This window comes from Schistocerca cancellata, chromosome 1, assembly GCF_023864275.1.
Source record: "Schistocerca cancellata isolate TAMUIC-IGC-003103 chromosome 1, iqSchCanc2.1, whole genome shotgun sequence".
NCBI lineage: Eukaryota > Metazoa > Arthropoda > Insecta > Orthoptera > Acrididae > Schistocerca > Schistocerca cancellata.
The window spans coordinates 1,049,968,504-1,049,992,955 of NC_064626.1; the positions used below are offsets into that span (position 1 = coordinate 1,049,968,504).

General features: G+C 42.1%; 1 protein-coding gene and 1 non-coding gene across 2 annotated transcripts in view; both read left to right on the top strand.

Moving 5' to 3' along the window:
• Positions 1 to 24,452, top strand: part of LOC126090494 (uncharacterized) — a 687,867-nt gene that overhangs the window by 455,520 nt on the left and 207,895 nt on the right. The window lies entirely within an intron of this gene.
• Trnap-ugg (transfer RNA proline (anticodon UGG)) lies at positions 23,241 to 23,312 on the top strand. Its single transcript has one exon. It is a non-coding gene; the product is annotated as a tRNA-Pro (tRNA).

A 24,452-nucleotide genomic window follows, 5' to 3' on the forward strand; every position in this document is an offset into this window, starting at 1 on the left:
TAAAATAAAATTTAATATATGTACTAATATAAATATTTTATGCCTACAGATCCAGTAAATAGTAATTTTATGATCTACTTCCAAAAAAACGAGGGAGCACAAAAAGACATTTCCACTTCACAGGAATTGAATACATAATTTTTGTCAGTGACTTGGTAACTTGTCTGCTAGAGTAAGTTACAGTGATGCATCACTCTAGTGTTAAGATCTGACATAGGTATTAGCCATTCCATATCTTTACTGTAAAATTCTTTCTGCTTGAGCTTTATCATGTTTAGGTATAAGTTACTGCATTTGTTGCTGCTGTTTGCCAGGCATAGTTCTACTGAATTTTGCATTGTATTAAGCTAGTTCTACTACTGATTTATTTTTTTTTTGTTGCTGCTCATTGCCTCATATTAGTTGTATTTGCTTTGGTCCTTGCTTTGCCAATTTCCATATTTTTGTCATTGTTGTTTGTGTTAATTGTTTTGTGCTGCTGCATTGCCTCGTTCCTTAGTTTAGCATCTGAGCTCAGTAGATTTAAGTTAGCTTAAGATGGGGTATGCTATATAAGAGAACGAGTTGTGATGAATTGGAAAAAATGCATTGAGAATCTATAAGAAAATGGTTTGGCCAAAAAAGTATTTTGAAAGAGGATATGAACAAAAAAGTAGGGTTTAGAGAACCCAGGTTTAGGTAGGATTTTCTTGGAAATAAATGATGAGGTAAGATAATGGAAAATAAATAATGAGGTAAGAAATATGTGAACATATAAATACAAAAAGCATGCTTGGATAGGATTTATTTGGTGGAAACAAATGTTGAAATAAGACGAAAGATCCATGGAATGAAGTTTTGGGTTGGACTGCAGTACCAAATGATACACTGAAAACAAACCCTGCACCCCCCTGTATGTTTGTGTACCCTTGGGTATTTATTTTCTTCCTGTCTTTATGTATTTAGCTGATGAGAGTTATGTAGTAGAATTTTTCTAATACTATGTTATTTACTTTGTAAGGATGTTTAGACATTATTTATCTGTTTTGTTTTGTTGCTCATGTGTGAAGTTGATGTTTCAAAAGTTATTCTGATGTTTATGTATGTACTTATGTCATAATTTCTGTAACACTGATGTATATGTCATTTCGATTCTTTTGTAAAGCCCGTATTACTACAAATGTTATCTGTATTGTTATGTTCTTTAATGATGTATTTTCTACATTTGTAATTGTATTCTTATGTTATAAAATTGTAATTGACACCAGTTCATCAAATTAAGTAACTTGTAAGTTACATTTCACTGCACATGTTTCTGTTGGTCATAGTAAATAGACAATATGTGAGAAGTAGGGACTGTTAGTGTTTGCACGTGTGTTAATAATTCAGCAAGGGACTGGATAACAGCATTGCTGGTTCTAAGGACAATTCCAAAAACTTTGTGAGTGCACAAGTGGTGGTTATGGACTTGCTATATTATCTGCAAGACTCTTCAATGGTGACTGTGCACCCGCACAGTCACAACAGATGGCTATTGGCCATCTCTAGAAGGACTATAGTGGGTCTGCATCTTTGATGACCCACCAATACCATTATTTCTACAAGGACTACAGTGGGTCTACACCTTTGATGATTCACCAATAACATAATCTCTACCAGGACTACAGTGGGTCTGCTCTGTGATGACCTACCTACCAATATTCTTCAAAACTTCGACTGACTCTCCTGTGGGTTTGCTCTGTTGTGGCCCATTACCTGTCTGCATGTCAAGAGTCAGCACTGTCTTTCCGTTGGAAGGACAACACTACTTCAAGACTGCATGGAAATCCACTACTTCCGTGTGCATTCTCTTTTACTGCTCGGACTTTGAAAAACCACTGCAATTTTACTGTGATGAATGATCAGGACTGTCTTTATGGACTGTGAGAAAATTTTAGCTTTTGACCAACATCGTATCAATAAGTGTGTGCATTTGATATCTTTGTTATTGTAATTATGAAAAATTTTATCAAATCATTATTGGCCACTGCCCAAAACAATTTGTAAAATTTTTTGTGGGGAGCATGGGGGCTATGTAAGTAGGCTGTTTAGGTTTTTATATTGGTAACACCTCGTAGTGCTCTGTATGAAAATCACTGGCTGTGCTGTGTGCAGTCTGTGGCTAGTTTACATTGTTGTCTGCCATTGTAGTGTTGGGCAGCTGGATGTGAACAGCGTGTAGCGTTGTTTAGTTGGAGGTGAGAAGCCAGCAGTGGTGGATGTTGGGAAGTGAGATGGCGGATTTTTGAGAGCGGATGATCTGGACGTGTGTCCATCAGAAACAGTACATTTGTAAGAATGGATGTCATGAACTGCTATATATATTACGACTTTTGAACACTATTAAGGTAAATACATTGTTCGTTCTCTATCAAAATCTTTCATTTGCTAACTATGCCTATCAGTAGTTAGTGTCTTCAGTAGATTGAATCTTTTATTTAGCTGGCAGTAGTGGCGCTCGCTGTATTGCAGTAGTTCGAGTAACGAAGATTTTTGGTGAGGTAAGTGATTTGTGAAAGGTATAGGTTAATGTAAGTCAGGGCCATTCTTTTGTAGGGATTATTGAAAGTCAGATTGCGTTGCGCTAAAAATATTGTGTGTCAGTTTAAGCACAGTCATGTATAATTTTTCTAAGGGGAAGTTTCACTGCTACAGTATAGCACAAAACGTAACTGAAAGAAAGCAGGCAATGAGACGAACAGAAATGTTACTTTTGTTCAAAGACAATAATTACACTGAAGTCATCGCGATTTGTGCTGGTCCCCTGAACGTTACATGTGGCGTTTGGGGCGTGTGTTCATCATGGATCTGAAACGTGCTCCCACGCTGGCCATAAGGTCGGTAAGGAGTTCTTGTACTGGGGAGTTCCGTTCCCCCACCAGCGAGGCTGACAACCGCTGGATGGTTTTTGGTGGATGTGGACGTGCTGAAGTACGTCTCCCAACCGCGTCCCATATGTGCTTGAGGGAACAGGGAGGGCAGTAAACTCGCCGAATATCCTCTCGTTCGAAGACATTCTCCAACTGCGCAGTTCGATGAGGTCGAGCAATGTCACCCATGAAATAAATGAAATCAAGGCCGGCTGCACCGCTGAGAAGACGCGCATGGGGAAGTAGTACGGTGTCAGAATAACGTTTAGCGGTGAGTGCCTCCTGTTCAAAGATTTGGAGGTCAGTAGACCAATGCAACGTTATGCTTCCCGACAACGTTGGTTCGTAACGCTCCCCATTCACGTGAAACACCGCTGTGAGCAATGACTATCTTCTGGGCTACACTCTACATCTACATCCATACTCCGCAAGCCACCTGACGGTGTGTGGCAGAGGGTACTTTGAAAAACTATAGGTTCTCCCTTCTATTCCAGTCTCGTATTGTTCGTGGAAAGAAAGATTGTCGGTATGCCTCTATGTGGGCTCTAATCTCTCTGATTTTATCTTCATGGTCTCTTCGCGAGATATACGTAGGAGGTAGCAATATACTGCTTGACTCCTCGGTGAAGGTATGTTCTCAAAACTTCAACAAAAGCCCGTACCGAACTATTGAGCGTCTCCCTTGCAGAGTCTTCCACTGGAGTTTATCTATCATCTCCGTAACCCTTTCGCGATTACTAAATGATCGTGTAACGAAGCGCGCTGCTGTCCGTTGGATCTTCTCTATCTCTTCCATCAACCCTATCTGGTACGGATCACACACCGGTGAGCAGTATTCAAGCAGTGGGCGAACAAGTGTACTGTAACCTACTTCCTTTGTTTTCGGATTGCATTTCCTTACGATTCTTCCAATGAATCTCAGTCTGGCATCTGCTTTACCGACGATTAATTTTATATGGCCATTCCATTTTAAATCACTCCTAATGCTACTCCCAGATAATTTATGGAATTAACTGCTTCCAGTTGCTGACCTGCTATATTGTAGCTAAATGATAAAAGATCTTTCTTTCTATCGGCACATTACACTTGTCTACATTTCGTCCTTCTTCCGGTTTCTCGATGGCTCTACCTGATGTGAAACTGTGACTGATGGCCACATACGCGGGTGGTCTCACAACAGTCCAAAGGAAAACATTATGCCGCAACACAGCCGAGCATTCCGCGAAAGACCTGGTTCTCGCAAATCAAGCTATCCAGACGTCATACCACTACCATAACGCGCAACCGGCTGGGTCACCGCTGTTATCCTTCACATCTTAACAGGATGAAAGTTCAGCCATCTCAACACTGCGAAGACCACCCAACTAAAATTGCAGACCTCAACCATGTGCTACTAGGATGATCACACTGTGACAGTCAACGCCGTAAGTTTCCTAAGGCCATGACCAGAGCAGGAATTGCCCAACCTACATCTGCGATACCTGTTTAGACAGCTGACCACAACGGACTATGTCAATGATGCCCAGTTTCTGCAAGAAGCAAATATCCAGTTATAAGTCAGGCGCTAAAGTTCCAGCGTAAGGAAGTTGTGATATATGGACTGTGCTGTGTGAATATACAGACCGCACCACGAAATTTACCTGCAATTAATGTAATATGTAATGTAATTGCTGTTATGTGATATCGTAGACCATATCTGCAATTACTCACTTCTCTCGCTAAATGGTTAATGCCAAAGGCCAATAAATTATATTAAAAAATAGTCCGTGTGTTATCCAGATGTTGTCTCCAGGCCATGTTGTACTGAAGAACATCACCACAGTGCACCGTAACTGCTTGCTGATTCCTACCCCCCTGACGTCACGCCATGTGACGTCCTTTCGTGCACGACTGGGATATTATTGGCAACACGCTCCCGCACTTTCATTCGTTTCCACTGAGTAGTTAATATGTTATCTCGTCCTAAACATTTGCAGGACAGTGTAGTACATCCTTCGGATTGCGGCAGGAACTAATGCAAGACAATGCAGACAGTAACTGTCTACTCGTGGAGAATGTTCCTCAACTAGAGAGAGGGAATTAGTGGAGGATCTTTTCGAGAGAGAGAGAGAGAGAGAGAGAGAGAGATGCCAGATTTGTTTTTATTTGCGACAGGTGTCTGAAAACTTGAGAGGTTGTAACAAAAACGAAACAACGATGCTTATCATTATGTGCTAGAAGTCATACGCAAAATGTTGCGCTAAGGCGTGTAATGACAAGCTGGAGGGCATTGCATCACGTCGTTTGCAGTGCGTTCACATGCGCCGCGCCGAGTCCCGCTGCAGGTTTTTGCCTGCAGTAATGGGCGTCTCACGAGCCGCCACGCCGTTTAAAAGGATCCCCAGTCTGACGGCCACGCCACTAAGCGACGACGTAATTCGGCCGATTCATTACGCTCGATTATCTTACCTACCTGTCCCTCCCTCTCCTCCCCTTGCCCCGAACACACACAACTGCGTCCGCTCGCGTATAAGCAACCCCCCTCCCTTCCTCTCCCTGCTTCGAAGTGATTGTACTGTACAGTGCTCTGATAGGATTCACAGCCACGTCCGAGCTACCGTTATGTCTCGGGTTTCTTCCATTCGTTTCCGAACGTCACGTTCATCGACGTATTTCTTTCGCTACGTGCGTGACTAATTCGCTACAATATCATCCGACCCTACAGCTACAACGGTACCGTATTTTCGACTCCCTTCTCTGCCATTATCAATTGCAATGTTGTTGGTATCTTTGTGCACCAGCATATATATTCATAATAAAGGTATTGGCGGTGGTCGAGGCGTGGCACATACGACGAAGCTCAGGATTGTTTTGCCAGATATCAGTTTGGTTTGGGGGCGGGACCAATGTGGAAGAAATATTGCGAACGTCTAGCCATTATAGCGGACAGTGAGTCCCTGCTATGAAGGATTGGTCACGTCCGTAATAAAAGAAAACCGACAAGCGGTAGTGAATCGAGAGTATGATCTGTGGACTTGGGGCACAGCTCCGTAAGTAACACATCAGGTTCTATTTAACTGTTAGCTTGCCTGTGGTTCGGCTTAGTTCTCGGTGTGTGGCTTTTCTGATTACCCTGCAACATCCTTGTAATATTTAAGGGAAAGTCAGCAAAAGAAATATAAGTTCATTCGTCTCTTATAACTGCTCTCAGATAACAAATCATTAAAGCTATGAAGTCTGCAATAATCGATCACCTAATTCGTATGCAGCCCATTACCTGATGTCAGTGGCATCGGCATTCGAGAGTCCGTTTTCCTATCGGGCGGCGAAAGGTAAGGCTTACATGCGTATACAATTGACACAACAAAGCTGGACCAACTAGACCAATAAATGAGGGTAGCTACAGAGTATTAAAAGTTGACCAAGGAACAGGCATACGTACAGAATACTACAAGTTGACACAAATACAAACGAGAAAGACATAACTGGAGTATCAGGTTGATTACAGAGAACATTAATTAATACACTCGTTCCACCGCCAATGTGGCAGGTAATTCCTTCGTTATACTTCTCGCGAAGGAGTACATCATAGGAAAGACAAGGACTCTTATAGCTTTTTGTTGCAGCTGGTTGTTTAGCCGCTAGCTACGGACATTTGTTTTGCTGAGTTTCCTGATACAGTAATATAGGTGGCAGCGACGTTCCGTGCGGAAGACTCATATCCTTGTTTTCATTATATAGTATATTTTGTGCTGCATTTTCCCCGTCACGTATTCAAGATCTGGCGGCCTATTACAAGCGAGAACCACTATTCAAAAGCGAACCGCCTATTACAAAATGTATATTATTGATCACAGTTGGTCCATCTATATCTCTAAAATGTTAGTTCTCGAAATTCTGAGTAACGCCATTCTTGTAGAGTCTCTCATTGCCATTTGTTTTGACGGTCCTCTCACGCTAACTTACAAATATCTGACGAAGCGCGCTGCTATTCTTTGAATCTTCTGTAGCTCTTCTTTCAATTCAGCGTGATAAAGGCTCCAGAATCGGACGCAGAAGGACATTGAAAGTCACCTCTTTCGTAAGTGCCGACATAATTATTAAATGATCTGCTATGTCTTGTAACTGACTATGTACGGCTTATGAGTTAGGTACTTTATTCATTTACTGCCCCTTTTATGAATTGTTTTATTGGTTAAAGTAGTTAATGAGACTGAACGTCTTCGAACTGGTGAATCACTGAATTAACAACAAAACCTCCAATACTGTCTGTTGAAGGATTTATTGAAACTATTCTTGGAAATCGTTTAGATATTGTTCCTTAGGTTCCCCCCCCCCCCCCCCCCCCCCAAGAAACCTCAGTCGGGCAGTTACCTTGTGGGTACTTGACAGTTGCTACTAATTCCACTAGCTAACGCGTAGTCAAACGATACCGAATCATATTGGTTACTTACGCGCATTACATTATATTTATATATGCTGTGTGTCCACTGCATATCTTTAAAGTAAGCGGTTGGTCATCACCCTTACTGAGAAACAAAACCGACACTGCGGCAAAGGATGATATAGATTCTTGCCTATTGCAGCGGCAGACTGTGGTATCGAGTCCGTAGTTTCTGACTTGGTCCCTGTCAGTGTAGTATTTTACTAATTGTTTCTGGGTTCGAGCGGTCTCAACAGATTCCATGATCACTACTTACTAACTAGTGTGAGCATAATAAGATCTAGAGGTTTCAGAATAATTTATTCCAAAGCTTATGTTTCCTACAGTAAGGAACGTATTAATGATTCCAGAATGAGATTTTCACTCTGCAGCGGAGTCTGCGCTGATATGAAACTTCCTGGCATATTAAAACTGTGTGCCGGACCGAGACTCGAACTCGGGACCTTTGCCTTTCGCGGGCAAGTGCTCTACCAAATGAGCTACCCAAGCACGACTCACGCCCCGTACTCACAGCTTTATGTTTGGAAGGTAGGAGACGAGGTACTGGCAGAAGTAAAGCTATGGGTACGGGGGTGGGGGGTGGGTCGTGCTTGGGTAGCTCAGTTGGTAGAGCACTTGCCCGCGAAAGCAAAAGGTCTCGAGTTCGAGTCTCGGTCCGACACACAGTTTTAATCTGCCAGGAAGTTTCGACGTATTAATGATCTATACTCATGTCCCAGACTATTCGTGAGGGGGCGAGTAAGTGATCCTCCAATGCTATGATCGCAGGCAAGTATGCAGGCGCATGAGCATATACTTCGTTTTATTACTAGGAATTTTATTTCAAGCTATCGTGTCTATTTTGTGTCTGGGGAAGTTCGCATGTAAGTGTAGTATTAGATGGTTTGTAGCGCCATTAATGACGCGAATCGTTCTTTGCGTGCGATGAATTTGTATACATTCACTGGATAACAAATGGGTTCTGCTAGAAAACGAACCCCCCCCCCCCCAATTCTCCAAGGCAGTTTACACACACACACTTCGATCTTCATCACAGTCTTCCCATTTCAAGGGTCAGATTATTCCATCTAGTTACGCTTATTCGTAATCTAAACTCCTGTTATTTTACGAAGGCTCTTGAAGTTACCGGTTTGCAGCCAGTACATTTTACTTCTGTAACAAACCGAAATGCGTGGATGATACGTACATGTTTTAATCAGAAGTGATTATGTGCAACATTTAGAAGGCTCTCGTCAAACCAAAGGAGCAGACTGTCAGCGCTCGTCACAAAGCTAGCCGCTGACGACCGATGACTGCTGGTGTACCCCAACTGTGGCTACGAAGCTGTTGGTTGCTGTGATATAACAGCGTGATACGACCATAATGTATTTTGGTTGTCGTGATCCTCTACTCCAGAGGTTCCCAAACTACCTTCTAAGAGGTAAAATGAAACTTTTGAGAGTTAAAAACAAAAGGGTTTGATTACATTTCGGTCGCAAAACTAAATTATCTTGAAAAGATCATTACTATTTCGTAAGACTGTAATGCTGATTATATAAGCTACAAGTAATTGAAGACAAGCGCGAAAAAAAGGGCTAACCCTCAAATATAAAAGCGTAGAGATAAGTGTTGCCATCTGTTGCTGCGTATGGGAACTATCTCATCAGGATATTTAGGGGTGAGACCAATGTCAGTTTGACAGTTCCCGTACCCAGCAACAGATGGCAACACTTATCTCTAAGCTTTAACATTTGAGGGTTGGCCCGTTCTTCCGCGCATGTCTTTTTTTCAAATACAGTGTGATGGAGATTACGGATTGTTAAAGGAATGTATGAACACCATTTACCTCACGTAGTCCACCCACTTCATGTATGCTACGTGCTTTGTACCATGTATGTATGATAGGTAAATTGAGACATACATGTCATATATGCTTAGATATCTCATGAAAATGCCTGGACTTGGAGGTAGTTCTCGCAATGGGCCAGAAATTGCATTATTCAGTTCCCAACAGGTAAAATAACTGACAACACAACACAATAGTAACTGTGTAACCACACTGCCGTGGTGCCTGCACATTATTATTTTTATTATTCGTGTCTACGGTCAGGCACCAAGTATTGGTCAGGCACCAAGTATTGTCAGTTTGAAGTCTTCCTGTTTCTACCATTTCAGAAGTAATGAGTCCAGCAATCAAGTGATTTACAAGCAGTTAGTATAGTGCAGACATTTTAAATTACTTGCATGATGTTGGTGAAGCATGTGTCATTAGAGAGAGAATGATGGAGAGCAAGCATTTTCGTGTTTGCCTTCATTGTGGGTAGTTAGCTTTCTCTTCTAAGGAGTTGTAGTTAGCACTCACGATGAACTGGGAGGTACTTAATCTATAAGAAAGGTTGTTAGACTAGGCGGTACCAGTTGTCTCTGACTCAACAGTTCGCGGTTTAATAAAAAGCCTACAAAAACTAAATTTCATTTACCTTTCGTCATTTTAAAAAATAAATGTGTTAAAGAAAATTCGTTTTCTTTATAATGTTTAGTTATGCGCTAATGTTAGTGATGGTGAGGGGCGGGGGTGATGGTACCAGCTAATATCTCATCGCACTCAGGGGTAATAGTCTCAGAAAGATTGAGAACCACTGCTCTACTAACTAGCTCACACATCAAATAACTAGTTTTTGCCGCTATGATATTAATGTGATTCAGGAAGTTGAGGAGACATTCAGATTTAGGTGTGCGTTTTATGAAGCTGAATGTATAGTTTTTTGGACTTCATGGTTGGCTTCCTCACTAGGAGGGCAAAGGAAGGCAATGACCCAGACCCAGCGAGGCAGTTCAGATTTACTTGCGCCAGACTTCAGCGCTGTAATGAACTGGAACTTCGCAACGATGTGGTTTCTACTTCCCCCACTTCTAGCTAACACAGTACCAATGCGGTTCTTGCTCGTGTCTTGTCTCCGTAAACCGTTAGGTGCGGCATCGGCACCGCTTCGGGGATTCCGCTTGCGTCTGGAAGGCAACAAGTTTACGCGAGCAATAATTGCCTCCAACGATGGCTTTGTGCACTGCCACGCACGGATAATTTCTGTGGAGCTAAAAGGACTGTGTCTTACAAATAGGCTAGAGAGGGAGAATGGTATGTAGAAACAAGTCAACTACATTTCCAGCAAAGAGTGAGGTAAACTCGTAGTTTCGTTCCCAATAGAGTGTTGTTTACTGCTACGAAAATTAACTGCATGGCACAGAAATGGGTGAAACTGGGCCATAAAAAAAAGTTTTACTTTTTGTCCTGTGGTATGAAATGCGTAACAAAAAAATACTTTAAAAAATTAAAATTTTATCTGGTTGACAAATCCACCTACAACATGGAATAATAAATAACATATGACACTATGTACTGTTTTGTACACTAAAATCATACTGTTTAGTATAAATATTCTTAAGAACAACTATATATACATCCAACCTCTAGCCTTAAGAAGAACTGGAAAAATGCATCTGATATATTTTTGTAATTTACTGATATGTTCCACATCTTAATGAATTGACACACGTATGATAAATGGAATACGCAACAAACTGAACTGTGTGAAAATTGCAGTCCTCTTTGAAGTTCAATTTCGAGCGCGAAATAATTGCACAGTACTGAGATCATGAGAAACTGGTGATGACTATTTCATTGCTTACACAGATAAGTATTTACTTCACGAATAGTCACTGGTCTATTAGTAAGCTACTTGAAGTGCCCCATAGTTAAAAATGTTAGTTTTACATTTACGAAAAGTAAGAAATAGCCAATTTCGTTATAAATTACTGGTGCGGTACGTAATTTACTTTTTCACAGCCTGAAAACTGCCAAGAAAAAGTTATTTAACGTCGAAAACTCCACTATCTTGATATAGTTCCGTCGCCTTCGGCCGTGCTTGTAGCCTCATGCTCCATAGTGTAATTAATAACCCAAGAGACTAGTATATAGCAGTGCTGTGGCGTTTTGGCACTGGTCATGATTTCCGCACAGGCAGCGATTCCACGTCCATGTGCAAGTACGTTTTGGATTCGGTTCTCTTTACAGCAGCCAACGGCCTCGCGCCGTGGTAACACCGGTTCCCGTCAGGTCACCGAAGTTAAGCGCTGTTGGTCTGGGCTAGCACTTGGATGGGTGACCATCCGGTCTGCCGAGCGCTGTTGACAACCGGAGTGCACTCAGCTACTTGATTGAGAAGTAGGGGCTCCGGTCTCGTTAACTGACAAACGGTCGGGAGGGCGGTGTGTTGACCTCTTACCTCTCCATATCTGCATCCAGTGACGCCTGTGGGCTGAGGATGACACGGCGGCCGGTAGGTACCGTTGGGCCTTCATGGCCTGTTCGCAGTTTAATTTAGTTTTAGTTCCCTTTACAGCAGCTAGTGACCGAAACGACTCTTTAAAATGAAAGTGAGAATATCAACTTGCTTCGCTACCATTCACTGATCTCATTCACTATAGTCAGTGCTCAAGAACATCTACATCTACATCTACATCCATACTCCGCAAGCCACCTGACGGTGTGTGGCGGAGGGTACCTTGAGTACCTCTATCGGTTCTCCCTTCTATTCCAGTGTCGTATTGTTCGTGGAAAGAAGGATTGTCGGTATGCCTCTGTGTGGGCTGTAATCTCTCTGATTTTATCCTCATGGTCTCTTCGCGAGATATACGTAGGAGGGAGCAATATACTGCTTGACTCTTCGGTGAAGGTATGTTCTCGAAACTTTGACAAAAGCCCGTACCGAGCTAATGAGCGTCTCTCCTGCAGAGTCTTCCGCTGGAGTTTATCTATCATTTCTTGAGGAAATTACGTTAGCTAGCGTTATATGGTAAAACTGTGTGTTTTTTTTTTTTTTACTTTTACTGCAACATCCCTCTGTTTCTCGTTTCAAATCAATAATTTTTAATAAAACCGGAATTAAACATCGAAAATTTCACTTTTTACCGTTAATACCCTTTATTTTTAAGAAATACATCTGGCTAACTACGTTGAATGTTTCGTAGGTTATGTGGCCACTGATATATCGTCATTCACCTTCTACACGGTTCACTGCATCAGATTTCTAGCTGAATCCAGTAAGATACTGATCGCATACGCAAACAAAGGGATCGTAATGAGGTAATGCCCTATGTGTATGCAACGCTCTTAACGTAAATGTAACTGTGACAATCTTAACTGACCAAGGCTGCCAGAAACATTGACCTGCTATTTTGTAGCTAAATGATAAAGGATCTATCTTTCTGTGTATTCGCAGTACATTACACTTGTCTACATTGCTTATTATCATTCTGATATTGAACGAAAATTATTGAAACTGTCACTGGAACATTCCTACTGGTTTATTTATGGTGTACGACATAAGCTGCTGACACTAAGGCTTCGCAGTCTTCAAGATACATAACGGTCTCAGGAAGAGAGACGCTCCTCTACTGTACTTCAGTGTGTTACTGTAGTTCAGCGGCCATTCTGTAATGTCACTGTGTGTTGGGACACTCAGAAAACACGTAAGGAGGAAGTTGTTCGCTACTTCATACCGTTAGGCGCATCTTAATAGGACGTGTACTGGAACACAGCCATCTGATGACGACGAATGATAAAAATGCTCAGGGCTTTCCTTAACCCACCTCTCCCATAGAGTTGTCTGATAGTTACAGACTGTAGGTTGAAAATTCCTACTTGAGACTCACTGTTAGCTTTACATTAATCAAATATTAGTTTTATAGGAATACGGAAAATATAAATGTTGTACACAGTTATAGGTAAGGCTTGTTTATTATTATGGTACAGCTAACGTACAACACAACGTAAATACGCAAATAAAATGCTCAGCAAACAAATGCAATAAGCCTCAGAGGCTTGTTAGCATGCAGTCTCATGTCTGAAGCAGACTGACCTGTTTCTGTCATCGGGAGTCGCTTAGTGATGTGTAAACAACACTTCTCGGACTAGGGAGCACTACTACGTACTCGAAGTAGTAACCTCGTCCTCAACCCGAAGGTTGGTTTTGAACATCGCAATGCTGCACTAGGAATGACCCTGTTGTGGAGATGGTACGCCATTGTCTTTCTCCGACCACTGAACTATCTTATCTAGCCAGGGAACCTATAGTTCTTTCATACACTCAAATCATTGTCAAAGGTGAAAGAAGCGAATAGTAACAGGAAAAATCCTAGGATCGGCTGGCGAACAATAGAGGATAATTTTACGGATTGATGAGTCACGGTACATGATGTGAAAGAGAGCGCGTGTAAACGTGGTTGACACCTGTCAAAAGGTATACACTTGAATGCATGTGAGAACAATGAAAGTCTATCTCCAGATAGACTAATTGTCTGCCTTTGTTATTTCTGGTCATTAATTTATGCCGATGGTAAAGTAGACAATTATGTTAATGAACAAAAATTATACAGCATTGTAACAACGACTCTGTGGTAGCAGTCTGGAATTCAACCTTTTCTGCATCTGCTGATTAATTAATAATTTTAAGAATAGTTACCGTGGAAATTTGCTAGCGCCGCACAAAAGGCGCAACAGTGAGTTCGCTCGCGATCGTTTGTCTCAGCTAATTTACGCACTGCGACGCACACTTCAGACAGCCAGGCTTGTGATTTTCGTATACACGATAAATATGTAACATATAATAAATTTCTTGCGTCTCCGAGGTATTACAGGTACCGGTAACGCAGATAGGTAGATAGATCAGTTGAAATAAGGAATAACAAGTGGCATTGACTTCGTACCATCAGAATTTATATATTTCACGTTATTAGTGTACTAAATAGAAATCCACGTCCTCTCTCTATCATGGACAGAAAAATACAGAGATTACAAGATCGATGAAATATCCGATAGGAATTTTTACAAATAGAAAAAAATTAATGTTCAAGCTTCACAGGTTTGATTGCTGCGGGCATTCTGTATTTTAACCTTTGCCGTCAACTGCTTAGGGGAATGAATGGATAAAAAATAGAAAGAAAAAAGTAAAACATACACCCATATACATAAACCAGCGTAAGCCCCAATATATTCACTAGTATGCTGACGCTTTTATCCACAAAGCAAAGACCACTGCAACGTAGAACGTCAAGTGGATCTGCTGGACAGACCTACTTACAGCTCTGACTTGAACCCCATCAACCATCTTAGCAAAAAACGAGAATAGGTTGAGTGCCGTCTTACTTTCAGTTTGGCCCTTTGTGACTCTTGTTTCTTTACTAGCGGTAACGTCATTTTCTTTTCTTCTTCAGTGTTTGTTCCTAAATTTACTCCGCCTTTCACAGCAAGAGCTGTCATTTCATTTGTTTCCGTATTCTATAATTACAGGGATCAAAGTTCTGCAGACAGTGGTGGATCCTAAACTAACCATTTTCGCCGGCCGGAGTGGCCGTGCGGTTCTAGGCGCTACAGTCTGGAACCGAGCGACCGCTCCGGTCGCAGGTTCGAATCCTGCCTCGGGCATGGATGTGTGTGATGTCCTTAGGTTAGTTAGGTTTAATTAGTTCTAAGTTCTAGGCGACTGATGACCTCAGAAGTTAAGTCGCATAGTGCTCAGGGCCAAGCCATAACCATTTTCACATAATAAACAAATGGTCGGAAATGAATGACTTACGTGTGAGGACCACTGTAAACTGTTTGTTTCAAGACAGACAGCTCCCTGAGGCATTGATGTTGATGGCGCTACTTTAAAAATAATTTAAAATCGGCTGTGACGTGTCCGTGGTGGAGTCTACCAATGGTTACGGTTTCTGTTAGTCGAAGACGGAGCATCACTCGTCCCACGATTTTACAGACATACATGGTGCAGCATCAAGTAATGATGGAAAGCCGAACGTATATATTTTATTTATTTATTTTAGCATTTGTCCATACTGACCACACAACCATCAGCGGAATGAAAGTACAGAGAAAAGATCCGTTAGAATAGCATCGCAATTTGAAGACCTTTGTTTCTGGGGATGACGGATGTGCGTCTGGGGATGACGGAAAACGCGTTGTTCCCAAGAATGTTCTCAACAGAAGAGAGACGGTACAATTTGGTGAAACGGCATTGGTTAGTGTGCAATGAAATTGATCCAAAGGTATCCTTCAACTGGTTTGTGAACTGCATGTTTTGAAGGAGCCTTAGTAGATAGCACTGGTGGAACAGCAACACCACCTGTGTCCAGGGTCAAGTGATTTGGGACCTAGAGTTTGTCGGTAGGTTATGCTGCAACGAGATTATTGAGACTGGCAGACCTCACGATCAACAGCTGCTGTGAACTTAAGTTGTTGCTATAATCTGAAGGATATAAATTTATCACCTATGCAAATTTCACCATAAAGTTCTGGAAAACGCTTCATAAATGACACATTCGTTAACATGTGCTGATACCTCTAAGTAAACTGATGAGCGTTTCAATGGCTATCTTCTGTTATCTACATCCAATTTTTTCACGTCAATCCGCACTGTGGTCGCTGAAAACTGTTTAAACTGCTCGACACTGTCTGCCGATATCGGCCAGCACTCCTTCAACCCCACCATCGTACATCTACTAAAATAAGCATAGTGCCCAGCGTGGCTTCCGTAAGTTATCGCTTTGATACAACATTGCCACACGAAAATTTATGTCACCTCTATCAAAATAATAATGCGGCAATCTCACTCACTACTTCGTGGAAACAGACCACGAGTTAGGCGACTCCGTCAGCAATCAAGCGGCCCCATGAATGTTTCATGGACGCCGCCTCGCCTTCCAGCGTCATCGCTATCTGCGGTAACGAAATGTCACGTGCTTCTTGAGCACACTTACACACCAAGCGCATGACTGATGTGCCAGGCGAAATATTTCCTTATACACTGAAGTCATGGGATACTTCCAAATATCGTGTTAGACCTCCTTTTGCCCGGCGAATTGCAGCAATTCGACGTGGCATGGACTCAACAAGTCGTTGGAAGTCCCTTGCAGAAGTTGATTATGTCCCACAAATGTTCGAGGGGTTCATGTCGGTCAATCTGTGTGGCCAAATTATTCGCTCGCATTGTCCAGAATGTTCTTCAAACCAACCGTGAACAATTGTGGTCCTGTGACACGGCGCATTGTCATCTGTAAAAATTCCATAATTGTCATGAAGTCCATGAACGGCTGCAAATGGTCTCCAAGCAGCCGAACATATACATTTCCACTAAATGATCGGTTCACTCGGACCAGAGAACCCAGCCCATTGCCTGTAAACAGTGACCACACCGTTATGGAGCCACCACCAGCCTGTACAGTGCCTTGTTGGCAACTGGAATCCATGGCTTCGTGGGGTTTGTGCCACCCTCGAACCCGACCGCCAGCTCTTACGAGCTGAAATCGAGACTCACCTGAGCAGTTTATGGTTATCCAGTCGTCTAGGGTCCAACCGACATGGTTACGAATCCGGGAGAGACGCTGCAGGCGATGTCGCGCTGTTAGCAAAGGCACTCGCGTCGGTCGTTTGCTACCACAGCACATTAACACCAAATTTCGCCGCACTGTCCTAACGGATATGTTCGTCGTACGCCCCACACTGGTTTCTGCGGTTATTTCATGCAGTGTTGCTTGGTCTATTAGGACTGACAACTCAACGCAAACGCCGCTGCTCACGGTCGTTAAGTGAAGGCCATCAGACTACGCTGTCCATGGCGAAAGGTAAGGCATGAAAATCGGCATTCACGGTACACACTTGACACTGGATCTCGGAATATTGAATTCCGCAAAGATTTCCGAAATGGAATGTTTCATACGTCTAGTTGCAACTACCATTCTGCATTCAAAGTCTTAATTTCCATATTGCGGCCATAATTACGTCGGAAACAGTTTCACATAAATCACCTGAGAAGAAACTACAGTTCCACCAAAGCAGTGCCCTTTTATACCTTGTGTACGCGACACTACCACCATTTGTACATGTGCATATCGCTATCCCGTGGCTTTTGTCACGTCAGTGTATGTATCTTCACGCAAAGAGCCATAACTACTCGAACACCAAACCGTCCTAATTATGGAACAAACTGTTTGGCTGTATACAATAAGAACATTTTCTGGGACCTATACTCCTGGAAATTGAAATAAGAACACCGTGAATTCATTGTCCCAGGAAGGGGAAACTTTATTGACACATTCCTGGGGTCAGATACATCACATGATCACACTGACAGAACCACAGGCACATAGACACAGGCCACAGAGCATGCACAATGTCGGCACTAGTACAGTGTATATTCACCTTTCGCAGCAATGCAGGCTGCTATTCTCCCATGGAGACGATCGTAGAGATGCTGGATGTAGTCCTGTGGAACGGCTTGCCATGCCATTTCCACCTGGCGCCTCAGTTGGACCAGCGTTCGTGCTGGACGTGCAGACCGCGTGAGACGACGCTTCATCCAGTCCCAAACATGCTCAATGGGGGACAGATCCGGAGATCTTGCTGGCCAGGGTAGTTGACTTACACCTTCTAGAGCACGTTGGGTGGCACGGGATTCATGCGGACGTGCATTGTCCTGTTGGAACAGCAAGTTCCCTTGCCGGTCTAGGAATGGTAGAACGATGGGTTCGATGACGGTTTGGATGTACCGTGCACTATTCAGTGTCCCCTCGACGATCACCAGTGGTGTACGGCCAGTGTAGGAGATCGCTCCCCACACCATGATGCCGGGTGTTGGCCCTGTGTGCCTCGGTCGTATGCAGTCCTGATTGTGGCGCTCACCTGCACGGCGCCAAACACGCATACGACCATCATTGGCACCAAGGCAGAAGCGACTCTCATCGCTGAAGACGACACGTCTCCATTCGTCCCTCCATTCACGCCTGTCGCGACACCACTGGAGGCGGGCTGCACGATGTTGGGGCGTGAGCGGAAGACGGCCTAACGGTGTGCGGGACCGTAGGCCAGCTTCATGGAGACGGTTGCGAATGGTCCTCGCCGATACCCCAGGAGCAACAGTGTCCCTAATTTGCTGGGAAGTGGCGGTGCGGTCCCCTACGGCACTGCGTGGGATCCTACGGTCTTGGCGTGCATCCGTGCGTCGCTGCGGTCCGGTCCCAGGTCGACGGGCACGTGCACCTTCCGCCGACCACTGGCGACAACATCGATGTACTGTGGAGACCTCACACCCCACGAGTTGAGCAATTCGGCGGTACGTCCACCCGGCCTCCCGCATGCCCACTATACGCCCTCGCTCAAAGTCCGTCAACTGCACTTACGGTTCACGTCCACGCTGTCTGACACTGACGGCGGCGGTGCACAAATGCTGCGCAGCTAGCGCCATTCGACGGCCAACACCGCGGTTCCTGGTGTGTCCGCTGTGCCGTGCGTGTGATCATTGCTTGTACAGCCCTCTCGCAGTGTCCGGAGCAAGTATGGTGGGTCTGACACACCGGTGTCAATGTGTTCTTTTTTCCATTTCCAGGAGTGTATGTTATTACTGGTCCGCCTCCATAGCTGAGAAGTTAGTGTCTGTCATTTGAAGACCCAGCTACATGTACCTCCTAAATTGGCATCACGAGGCTGTGAAGAGCCCGTTTCACATCTTCCACCAAGGAAAAATCCACGGCGGCACTGGGCATTGTACCTAACAGGAATGTTGTAACCAAACTTTAATAAGTGCGCTGATAGTCCACAATGTAATTCATTCTTCATTAAGGTACATCATGTTACTAGGCGCGAAAAACAGCACCATTGGCTTCCAGACTCATAGTTTATACAGAGCACTAAGCTACACGATTAGGGTTCATGGATCTGGCCAAGAGCAATCGGGCGGCGAACATGAGCTGCTTCAGTGTAGTCGATATGATTGAAGTCCGCTGAAACTCGAATTAAGGTCTGTGGCGCCAGGTGGACAATGAGAATACAGATAACTAGACGGTAATTACTTCCTCACCGTGCAAATTGTTGAACATAGCGTTCCAAGTCGTTATTTCTGAAATGGGCAGTAATTGTCTTATGTAGTGTAAACAATGAAAATATGGGGCCAGACGTTTATCTGATCGTGTAAATCATGACTAAGCAAACGTATCCTCCGTATTGCACGAAGCTCTAGAATCTTCAGGGTATCTCTTTCTCTCTCTTATATATATATAGACAAAAGCGATAAATCAGCAGTAGCTGGCAGCTCACATTTGGGTTACAGTACCTGTCATCATCTCTGTTTCGCATTACACTTTGAACAGCATTCATTTTGTACAATTTCTATAATTGCATCAGTATTTTTCCAATTCTCTTAATGAAACCCTCCAAACTGTATTCTTAATTTTCTCTTAATGAAACCCTTTAGACTCGTATTTCTTTCTTTTTTTTTCTATTGCAATTAAGAAGAACCGAATGAAAAAATATTCAGATTGGGAAAAAATGCGAGTGAAGTGTAGCATTAGATTTCAGATATCCAACGTTCAGTTCTTCGTTGGTTCCAATGTTTTTTTTTTTTCATAGCAATTGAAATGATGTTTGCCTCTGAAAATTTCATGTGTGTTCAAAATAATGACACGTCGCTCGGTATTCACATGTTTCTCAGGTAGAAACAAGGCAGTGACGTACTCAATACGACTTCCTTTAGGCCTCATATTGCTTCGTAGGTATACTGTGCAAGTGCAATACTTGTCCTACCTACATAGTGTCGGCGTAGATACGCCCTGCGTATCGAACCCGACATTCACCTGGCTGTAAGGTGTTGTGTTGTTGTTGTTGGTGGTGGTGCTCGCCACCCTCCGCCCTCCGCCAAAAAAAAAAAAAAAAAAAATCCCACCTGTTACATTCTTTTTTATTTTTATTTTTTTATTTTTACTTTACACGTCTAGTTCCGCAGGACCAAATTGAGGAGCAAATCACCAAGGTCATGAAACGTGTCAGTACATGAAATTACAACAGAAACGTTCTAATAGATAAAATAAAATGTTTATGAATCCTAAAAAGACAAGCTATAAGTTTATATGAACGCAATCAACAAAGTAACATAGGAATTAGTTTAATTTTTCAAGGAACTCGTCGACAGAGTAGGAGGAGTGCCCCAAGAGGAAACTAGTCAGTTTGAAAGCGCATGGATTACTGCTTTAATTCTTGTGGTAGCTTACTGAAAATGGACGCAGCAGTATACTGCACATCTTTCTGCACCTGAGTCGAGGAAGTGCGATCCAAATGCAGACTGGATTTCTGCCTAGTATTAAGTGAGTGAAAGCTGCTAGTTCTTGGGAACAAGGTGATATTGATAACAAGAAACGACATTAAAGAATGTATATATCGAGAGGCCAATGTCAGAATACCCAGACTAATAAACAAGGGTCGACAAAAGCTTCGCGAACTTAACGCCAGTTATTGCACGAACCGCCCGTTTCTGGGCCAAAAATACTCTCTGAGAATGAGAAGAGTTACCCCAAAATATAATACCATACGTCATTAGGGAATGAAAATAAGCGAAGTAGACGCTTTTTGTGTCGAACTATCACTTACTTCAAATGTTATTCTTAAAGTAAAAATGGTAGCATTAAGTCTTTGAACGAGATTCTGAACATGGGTTTTTCCATGACAGTTTACTATCAACCTGAACACATAGAAATTTAAACTGTTCAGTCTCACTGATTATATATCCATTCTGTGTAATTAGAACGTCAGGTTTAGTTGAACTGTGTGTTAGAAATTGTTAAAACTGAGTCATACTGTGATTTAGTTTATTTTCTAGGAGCCGTGAACTTATGTTTTGCGCGCGCGCGCACGCACACACACACACACACACACACGCACACACACGCACACACACACACACACACACACACACACACACAGGAATACCGTGCTACATAGCCATTCCCAATACTGTGGAGAACAACCTTTTTGCTGCCTGTTCTTAAAGTAAGAGGTGAATCAATTGTGAACTATGTCACGTATTCTATCATGGTCCAATTTCTGGAGCAATATTTTGTGATCAACACAATCAAAGGCCTTAATAAAATGATGCCTTGCGTTCAAAACCTTTTGCTTAATCCATCCAGTACCTCGCAGAAAAAGGCGAATATAGCATTTTCAGTTGTTAAAACCACTTCTAAAACCAAACTGTACATTTGACAGCAAATTGTGTGAAATGAAATGATCAATTATCCTTACATACACAGCCTTCTGAATAACTTCATCAAACAGTGATGGCATAGAAATAGAACTAAGTTGTCTACATATCCCTTTCTCCCTTTTTATAAAGACGTTTTACTACTGAGTACTTTAATCGTTCAGGAAACTGACTATTCCTATAGGAAAAATTACAAATATTGCTAAGTACTGGGCTAACATACCCAGCACAGTACGTAAGTATTCAACTAAAATACTCCACAATATCCATGAGTGTCCTTAGTCTTCAGTGATTTAATTGTTGACTCAGTCTCCCCCTTGTCAGTATCAAGGAGGAGTATTTCTTATATCAGTCTCGGTAAGCCATTTTCCAAGATACTTATACGATTCCCTGTAGAAACTAAATTTTTATTTAATTCACTGGCTAGGTTCAGTACATATATCCGACTTATCAGTAAAAGAAACATTTTCACCATATGCTGACTTTATATCCTTGACCTTACACTGCTGACAACACACTTCCTTCACGACTGACCATATGGTTTTAATTTTATCATGCGAATTAAATATTCTTTTGCGTACCAAACACTATTTGCCTTCCTAGTAACATTGTTAAGCACCTTACGGTACTGTTTGTAATGTGCTACTGTTGTTCGAGTGTGACTACTTCTGACATTTTGATATAATTCCCAATTTGTTCTACATGATACTCTTATCCTTCTAGTCAGGCTGCCTTTTACTGCTAGTACCCTATTTTGAATGTCCTAAGGAAGGATCTTTCAAAGAGCATGAGAAATTTGTTACGGAAAGCATTGTGTTCGACATCTATGTTGTCAGCACTACAAACATCCTGCTAGCTTGTTCCTTAATGAGGTTTAAAAAAAGTTTCTATTGCCGTTGGATTATCTTTTTTATATAGTTTATAATTATATATAACATTTATTTGAGTACAAAAACCTCTTAAGTTTTAAAATATGTGCATCATTCTGTGAAAGGCCATTCACCCTTTACGAAATAGAATGCCCATCTACTTACAAAAACAATTCCATCCATCTCAGATAAATAGAAACAAAACAAATAACCTGAAACTACGTTAAGGCACCAACGTGCAGTAGGTTCCCCATGTGTCTGTTCTGCCCCTCTCAAGGGAGAGACTGCAGAACAAACCGTATAGAAGTCTGCTATCTTCTGCGAAGAAATGCCACTGGGTCTACGGATCGTGCTGGCACGGTAGCTCAGCGTGTTCTGTTAGAGGATTAGTTGCCCTCTGTAATAGAAAAAAAAAAAAGGCTGAGTTAACAGATCAACACTGAACTTGAACGGGTATCATGGGACATCCGCACCGAACAAATGCAACGAACAAATCGAAAAAAATGAGAACAATAACCAAAAAAAAGAACGTAGAATTCTGAATGTATGCCTCACTATTAGAAACAAAGAGTCTTTATGACACCTAATTTTTTTTCCTTATCGGTAAGGAGGTGGTGTTCCGAATAGCTTCAACAAGCATTTTTGTGTTTTTGATGAAGAAAACTAAGCAGAGACGTATCCTGTGCAGACACTTCCTATCCTAAAACGACAGGTGTAACGCAAACTGCATGACCGGGCCGTTGAAACATTTTCAGTTATTTTTGTCTTCTGCATCCGGCGACTTGGTACTATTTTAAGGTGTCAAATGCATGGAAGTTTTTAGATGCACAAGACTCAGAGGTGCGCAACTAACAATAAAGATTTGACGTGCTTCCGTCCGCAGATGTATACATATACGTTAGAGCTAATGAATTAAGAAGACAAAAAAGAAACAAAAATAATAAAGCAACCGAAATCCAACTTCATATGTCATGTATATATGCCGGAGTAAACTTCGAGTGGCTCAGTGGTCTAGGGGTATGATTCCTGCTTTGGGTGCAGGAGGTCCCGGGTTCAAATCCCGGCTGAGCCCTATATTTTAACTTCATTTGCTTATTCCTGATTGTGTGGTTAATAATGATGGCAATTTTAAATGGACGATTATTGCACGTTACTTACGTTAGTTAGACTTATAAGAAGACTTATAAGATTACCTCGGAAATTCTTTCTGTTATAAAACATATACACTCTGCAGACCACCGTGAGGTGCATGGCACACAGTACGTCCCGTTGTACCAGCTATTAGGATTTCTTCCTGTTCCATTCACGTGTGGAGCGTGTGAAGAATATAAAATGTTTATTTCAATATGGTTATTGCCACTGATTTCAAATCCAAAGCAGTACTCTTTAATCACAAATACATAATCGTTATACACCACCCTGAGACCGGATCGTGGAAGAACATATTACTAAATATTTCTGTCTTTAATTTGTTATAGTAATTGATGGTGTAGCTAATTTACGATTGTAGATGATGAAAACATTTGCCTCAGCTGTCATATCCATCTGTACTGCGTTGGCATTTTTTGTAATTTAGCTGCCCCTATAATAAGAAAAACAGGGTATTTTGTTGCAAGGATCTGGTATAAATATGGGTCATAGTCCTCAAAGCATCATATATAGAAATTAGAGTGGGTACAGTTCATATGTAATTAATTAATTAATTAATACTTTTAGATTTTCTCAATGCTGATTAATATGAACAGTCAGTACCAGATTACTTTCTTTCGTAAAATAAAGTGTAGAACAGCCTCCATAGTAGCTCAGAATCTGCTTCCCGCTGTAATATTAAGCTGTTATCCAACTGTTCTCTGAAGTATCTGTCTACAAGTTCTATTGTAGAATTCGGCTATGGAGTGCGTAACACCTTTCACGGTTAACTAAGGGACGAAAATACTTCGGACTCACCCCCCGCCCCTACCGTAAACTAACACTGATATGGCATGTACCATATAAACATTGCTGTCAGCTGACCGAGCACGTAGCGAATTACAATACTTACCCTCTGCTGTACTTTTTCAGAATGTTAATTTTTGGGTTTCCCAGAGGTAATTTTCTTTATAGTATAACATTTCCAAAATATTGCTTCTGTAGATATGCGACCTTTTAGTTTTCAGATTTTTCTTTTTTATCGTTTTTTGTCTACTGCAGATACTGAAGAAAAAACATTACG